Source organism: Rhinolophus sinicus, chromosome 12 (assembly GCF_057876585.1).
Source record: "Rhinolophus sinicus isolate RSI-liver-muscle chromosome 12, RSI-T2T, whole genome shotgun sequence".
In the NCBI taxonomy this organism is placed as follows: domain Eukaryota; kingdom Metazoa; phylum Chordata; class Mammalia; order Chiroptera; family Rhinolophidae; genus Rhinolophus; species Rhinolophus sinicus.
This window is the reverse complement of record NC_142512.1, coordinates 26,850,001-26,856,775: the sequence shown is the minus strand read 5'-3', so window position 1 is coordinate 26,856,775 and position 6,775 is coordinate 26,850,001. Positions and strand designations below refer to the sequence as shown.

Sequence of the window (6,775 nt, the reverse complement as noted above, 5' to 3'; positions counted from 1 at the left end):
GCTGGGATTGTCTGTTCGTTGGAGCCCTCCCACTGCCCCCCCCCCCACAAACCTCCCGCCTCTGGGAGCATGGCTGGGGAAACGGGTGAGGGGGGGGCAACATTTCAGAGCCAGTTCTCCACCTCCTCCTGCTCCCTTTGGCTTTATTTCCCTGCCAATGGCACACACTGCCTGCTCCCAGCCTGGCTCTGGCAAAGACCAGGATGTTGGGGGGGCGGGGTGGGGTGAGGGAGCATGATGTGAGAGAGAGGGAGGAGGGAAGGAAAGAAGCTGGGAGGCAACATCCTAGAGAGGAGTAAAAGGAAGCTGAGGAAGGAGGCCTAATGGGAGATACTCTCTCCCAACACCATTTTGTTGAGCAAGCACTTACTTTGTACCAGGACCCATTGAGCTCTTTAAATGTATCAACTCAGTTAATCCTCACAACAGTCCTAATCAGCAGGGGCTATGACTCTGATCCCCATTTTAAAGATGAGAAACTGAGGCAGAGAGAGGGTGAGTGACCTGCCCCAGGTCACAAGCTAGAAATTGACAGAGGAAGGGTTCAAATATAGAAGTTCAAAGTTCATGCTCTTAGCCCTCACACTCTACTACCTTTCACCCCACACATACACATTTAGTCTATAAATTTATTTTTCCTTTTTGCCCCATCTTTTCGCAGCATTTCTCTAATCAGCCTTTATTCCTTCATGTAGTGTGTTCCAGTCTATCCACTCACCATGCCAGCACTATTGCATGAATGGCCATATGCAAACACATACATGTTGGATAGATGGACACTCACATGCATGACCGTTGAGGAATCCACATCCATGTGAACGTATCTGCACACCTCTGCATGAGAAGCACCCACATCCACATGTCGATAGATACGCACACAGGTTCATTTCCACGTGTACCCACCATACATACCACACCCTGGGTAGGTCTCACATGTTCTCACCAACAGAGCATTAACTGTGGCAAGCTAATCCCAAACAATGGTGGAGCCAAAAAAATCTGTTTGGCTTTGCAATAAAGTACTGCTTGGCATATGGGGTTTTTGGCAATACGTTTACCTTTCTAGGTTTAGCTCAGGCTGATGTGGTTTCCTGCATGTCTGCAGCTTGGCAGCCCCAGGTTCTGGGGTAATCAGCCCCTGAGAACCTGCCAGATGCCAGGTTCTCGGCAAGGCACCTCCCAGACATTCTTTCCAATCCTCACAGCTGCACATGGGGCAGGTCTCGCTGGCCCTATTTTATAGGTGAGGACCCTGAGATTCAGCAAGTTGCCATTTGCACAGTCACACAGGGAGAGTGAAGATTCGAACCTCAGGTCAGCCTGAGGGTCTGCAAAGCTTGAGTGCCTTCAGGTGGATTGGTGAGCCAGACATGTGACTTCCCAGGCGTGCCTCATCCGTCTGGAATGTGGCTGCCTCACCGTCTGGTCACGTCTGGGTCCCTCTTCTACAGCCAGGCTGGTGGGCGTGGATGGGCTGCAGTGGTTCACGCTGAGCTCCTCTACAGAAGGCCCCACACAGGCTGAGTGCAAGGAGGTATGCAAAAGGCTTTTCCCCAGTGACAATGAAGACCCTAATGATGGCTCAGATGGTACAAAGACCAGACAGACTTATGGCCCACCCCCTATATGTAGGCATATCCATTCCTTCAGCAGTTCTGGAATACCTACTGTGTGCCTGGCATGTTATTGGACCCTGAGAACAATACAAACAGGAATCAAACCTGAACTCTGCCTTCCTTCAGATAGCTTATGAGAACAGTTTTCAGTTACAGAAAAGGCTTTAATATAAGGTGAAAGGAAACCTAAATGTTGTAAGAGATACAGATAAAAAGTGAGAGACCACTTTCAGCTTGAGACATGAAGGAAGCCCTCCTGGGAAAGAGGCTTCCCAGCCTCTGTGTGATGGGCCTTGAAGAGCAGGGTGACTTGATGTGGCAAAGGAGAAGGGGTTCTTAACTTGCCAAGGGGCACCATCCAAGGCGCAGGTGGGATATTAGCAGGTGGGCATGGAGAGAGCAAGTAGCTCCATTTTCCTGTGGCAAAGCTGTGTGAAAGGAATGGTGGGAGGTGGGCTGGGATCAGATGGCAGAAGATCCCAAGACCCAGGACAAGGTATTTGGACCTTATCGACAATAGGGAGCCATCAAAGATTGTTGAGCAGGGGAAGGCCTCGGGCACTGTGTTTCATTTAGGAAGACTAACCCCCAGTGGTGAGCAAAGTAAATTGGAAATGTACATGTATGCACACGTGTACATCCTCAGAAAGGTAAAGATAGACATGTACACAAATACACAAGCCCAAAAGCATAAGGTTAATTCCTGAGCCCAGCTCTTTTTAAATTTTGAATTGCATTTGTTTATTTGAATAGGTGATACATTCACATGACCTCAAATTAAAAGGGAATCTAGGAGAATACACTGAAAAATAAAGCTACCCCCTCATTCCATGCTCCAGGCCCCCAGTTCCTTTACCTAGAAGCAAGCACAGTGGCCATGTTGGAAACTTCCTTCCAGAGATGTTCTGTGCATACTCAGGCAAATATCCAGCTGCATTTTTATTATACACGTATTTCTGTACCTTGCTTTTCTCATTTAATAACATCTCTTAGAGATCTTTACACATCAGCACTTGAAGAGCTGCCTTGATCTTTTTAATAGCAGTATACTATTTCATTGTTATAGTTGGACACGTACATTATGTCTGGTCTTTGGCTCTTACCAAAAACTTTGTGATGAATCACCTTGAACATGTGTCATTTTACATATTCATTCATTCATTCATTCAACAGACATTTATTGAACACCGACTATGTGCTGGACAGCAATCCAGGTGCCAGACATAGGGCAGTGAACAAAACGGGCAAAAGCCCTTGCCCGCGTTGAGCATACCTTCTGATGTGTCTGAGTAGATCTGCAAGATGCATTCCTAGAGGTCAAATCACTGAATCAAAGGGTCAGTACATTTTAAAATTCTAGTAGATAAAGTCACATTTCCCCCCAGAGAGGTTGTACCAATTTACTCTTGCAGTGTAAAAGAATTTCCTCATCCTTTACCAACAAAATCTTATCAAACTTTTTGATCTTTGCCAATGTGACAGATGAAAAATGATTGTAGTGCTACTTTGCATTTTTCTTGTGATGAACGAGGTTACACATGTTTTCATATATTTAAGAACACTACTCAGATCCTTTTGTGTCAATTATCTGCTGTCCTTCGTTCATGTTTCTATTAGGTGATGGATCTTTTTCATGTTGATTTGTGGATTCTCTTTATTGAGGAAATAAACCCTTTGCCTGTGGTATGAGTTACAAATAATTTTTCTCTAGCTTGTCATTTGTACTTGAACTTTGTTTATGGTTGATTTTTTTAATGCAGCCTTTTAAAGTATGAAATAGAATTTAAGGAGAATTCTGCTCATTCCCAGCTTTGCCTCCCATGGTGAAATAACTTGGTAGGGTTGAAAGAGATATCGGTCACAGGAACCTTGCCTTGAGTTCCAACCTGGCTTCTTAAGAGAAGCACGGATTCTAGGTCAAGGAAGGTGATAGTCCTACCCTGTTCTGATGCCCCATCTCAAGAGGTCTTTGGACAAAGGGAAGCCAGCTCAGAGGAGGGTAACCAAGAGGGTGAATAGGCTTGAAATCAAGTCACATGAGGGACGGTGATGGAACTTTGTCTTGGAGTCTGGAGCAGATCGTTGTCTGTGAATGTCATGTTGGGCAATGGGACTGGCCACATGACGCAAAAGCAGGGCCTATGATGGAAGCTCTGGGAAGCCGTCAGAGAAGGGGGCTCTTTTTAAGGCAGAGCTGTCTGAAAATAGAATGGCCTGCTTTGTGAGGAAATGAGCTTCTCATCATTAGAGATGTACAAACCAGAACTGCATGACCACCTACTGGAGACGCCAGGAGTCAGACCAGGTGCCTTTCAAAACCTCTAATCCTGGGAGCCCGTAATTCTACGAGACCAAAAGGAATCTTAAAATTCCTCATTTTATAGATGAAAAAAGGAAGGTGGGAAACTAATATGCATTGAGCACATACTTTGTCCCAGGCACTTTGACACATATGATCTGATTTAAAAGGATAAGAACCAGAGATGTTGAGTGATTCACTTAAGGCTGCACAGCAATTTAGTGGCAGAGTTAGAACTGTAACCCAGGTCCCCAGAATCCAAATCTAGAGCTCTCTCCCCTGAACCATCTGTTCCTGTTCAATAATTAAATGCATGTTTATTGCATGTCTATTGAGTACCTACTTTGAATGGACATTAACGTGGCCAATGAGAGCATATTATAGGCAGGTTATTAGCAAAGTCATAGGATCTTTGCTCTGCAGAGGTCACTGCCTGGTGGGCAGGTACAGGTAGTACCAATGGTGCTCTCTGGAGGTGTGCAATGTGGTAGCTCTAGGTAGACCTATAATGAAATAGGAGAAAATTTGGTAAGTGCTGTAATGAAAATTTGTTCCAAGTGCTGTGGGAACATGGAAGGCATGAATAACTCTAGCAGGGAAGGGAAGGGAATCCAGAAAAGCCGCCCAGAGGAGGTGACATCTGAGCAGGGCCTTGAAGAATACATAAAAGAACAAAGAGCAAAAGAGAATAATTTCTGTATTCATTCCACAGACATTTATTGAGCAGCTCCAGGTTGCCAGGAAGAAATGAGTAATTCACAGTCCAGCAGTGGGGGCAGATAAGTCACCTATAAATTGCCATAGAGTGTAAATACAATGCGGAAACCTGCTCACGGTACAAAAGCGAAGTCATTCCTGGAATAAAATTGGGAGTGAGGGTGCCTGGGAAGGCGCTTGGAGAAGTGAAGACAGATTTGGGGACGGGAAATAGAACATTCCCAAGCTGATAATAAGGGAGTTAGGAGAGAGGGAAAGGCATTCCAAGCAAAGAGAATGGCATGTGCGAAGTTTCAGAGCCTTGAAAGCGCATCTTGTCTTCAGAGACCCAAAGCAGATCTGAAAGGCTCGAGTGTAAAATGCTGGGGTGTGGGCAGCCAGGCAGGAGGTGGAATTGACTTACAGGCTTTTAAGCAGGACCTGCCAGGTTTCCGGATGAATGGGGAAGCAGCGTTGGTGTGTACGGATTTAGCAGGCTTAGCAACCTTCCTTCAAAGCCGTGCCCCAGATTGAGAGCTGGAAGAGAAAAGTGTGAGCCATAAATCCCCAGCTCCTCCTGCTGTGCCCAGCACTGCAGAGCCAGGGAGTCGGGAGACTCGCAACTCTCCAGTCCAACCACTGCGACCCCGGCTAATCCAGCCTCCTGGCCCATCTGACACTTACTCCCACTTAACATTTTGTTAGCGACTCTATAAACGAGCTCTCCCTGACCTTCAATCCCTAGCTAATTGCTGGTTTCATGTACAAGACTAGCTTAATTTTACGTGATAATTACCTGAGAGTGGCAATACATATGGCATTGCATGTTCGAAATGTCAGGCCTGGAAAACTACCAAGTGTCCATAGTCAGGGGCAAAAGGAGGAGGCAGCAGAATGGTGGGGGCTTTACAGAGGCAGCCAGGGTAGGAGGCCACGAGAGAAGAGGGAAAATGCCCAGTGCAGACAGAGCTCTGGAGAACTGGGGCCCCAGACTGCATTAGGGCCCAGAATCCTCTGCTGCACCCAGGGACACAGGCCAGAAAAGCAACACACACATTTCACAGTCACGCATGCACACACATACATCATGGAGCAACATGGACCAGGTCAGAAGCATAGCTCATACACACTCTGTCACCCACTCAACAAATGCTCACAGACCACCTACTATGTGCCAGCCAGTGTGTGGGCACTTGCACTGGTTTCAAATCCCCACCCCACTCAGGGAGGTTGGAAACGTGTGGAGGGCATGTTTGGGTTGTCACAATTATTTGCGGAGATGCTGTCGGTACTGAGTAAGCAAGCTCCCCAGGAATGCTAAATGGCTTGCAATTCCCAGCACAGTCTCATTCCATAAAGAATTGCCCACCCCAAACCCAGACGAGAACCCTAAGCTAAGCCAGGGCCACAGTCATGAAGAAGCCTAGTGGCCCCTGCCCTCTTGGTGATGACAGTCAGGAAGGATGATGATGGCAAGGGATTACCACGTGGGAAATGGGTGTAATGAAAGAGGACTCAGGACATTTGCAGGCAAACTAAGAAAGCACAGGGTTCAGAAAGGGCCTCACTTAAAAAATGCCCTTTGTTCCCCCAGCATCTCCAGTGTATGCCTAGAATAGTGCTTGGCACAAAGATAGACGGATACCAAATGGTGTCTGTGTGTGTCTGTGTGCCACACACCTGGGTGCACACATGCTCTCCAGAAGGAGGGCTTGGGTTCACTTTTTTCTCATCATTCCAGGGTGCAGGGCAAGGCAGGTGGGGTTTAGGGCCCTGGGTTGGTGGGCAGGGGAGTATAGGCCAAGAAGGAGAAAGGGTGCCCCTGACCAGCTGGGCGGGCCCTTCCACAGGAGGCACATGTGGACACCCACTCAGATACACACAGGCCACAGCACAAAGTGGCACAATCCTCAGATTAAGGAGCGTCCCCTTTAGTCTCCTCACCCGTAGAATTGTGGACTCCTGAACTGTGTTGGAGTAAATTACTTGCTTAATGAGATTTCAATTAACAAAAACAAATTAAAATCACTTTGGTAATTAAGCTGCTGTGAACCTCACCAGCAGACCTCAGATTTCCATGGAGAGGGATCTGGGATGTCATGCTGCTGAGGCCTGGGCAGGGCCAGGAGCTCCCTGCCTTGGGGACTCCACCCCAGGAGCCACA

General features: G+C 47.2%; 1 long non-coding RNA gene across 4 annotated transcripts in view; it reads right to left on the bottom strand.

Moving 5' to 3' along the window:
* Window positions 1-4,607: 4,607 nt before the first annotated feature.
* The window catches only part of LOC141568807 (uncharacterized), a 24,034-nt gene continuing 21,866 nt past the window's right edge, over window positions 4,608-6,775 (bottom strand). For all 4 annotated transcript variants that reach the window (XR_016022864.1, XR_016022863.1, XR_016022865.1 and 1 more), the window contains one exon: window positions 4,608-5,148. This is a non-coding gene — a long non-coding RNA (uncharacterized LOC141568807). The remainder of the gene's footprint in view (window positions 5,149-6,775) is intronic.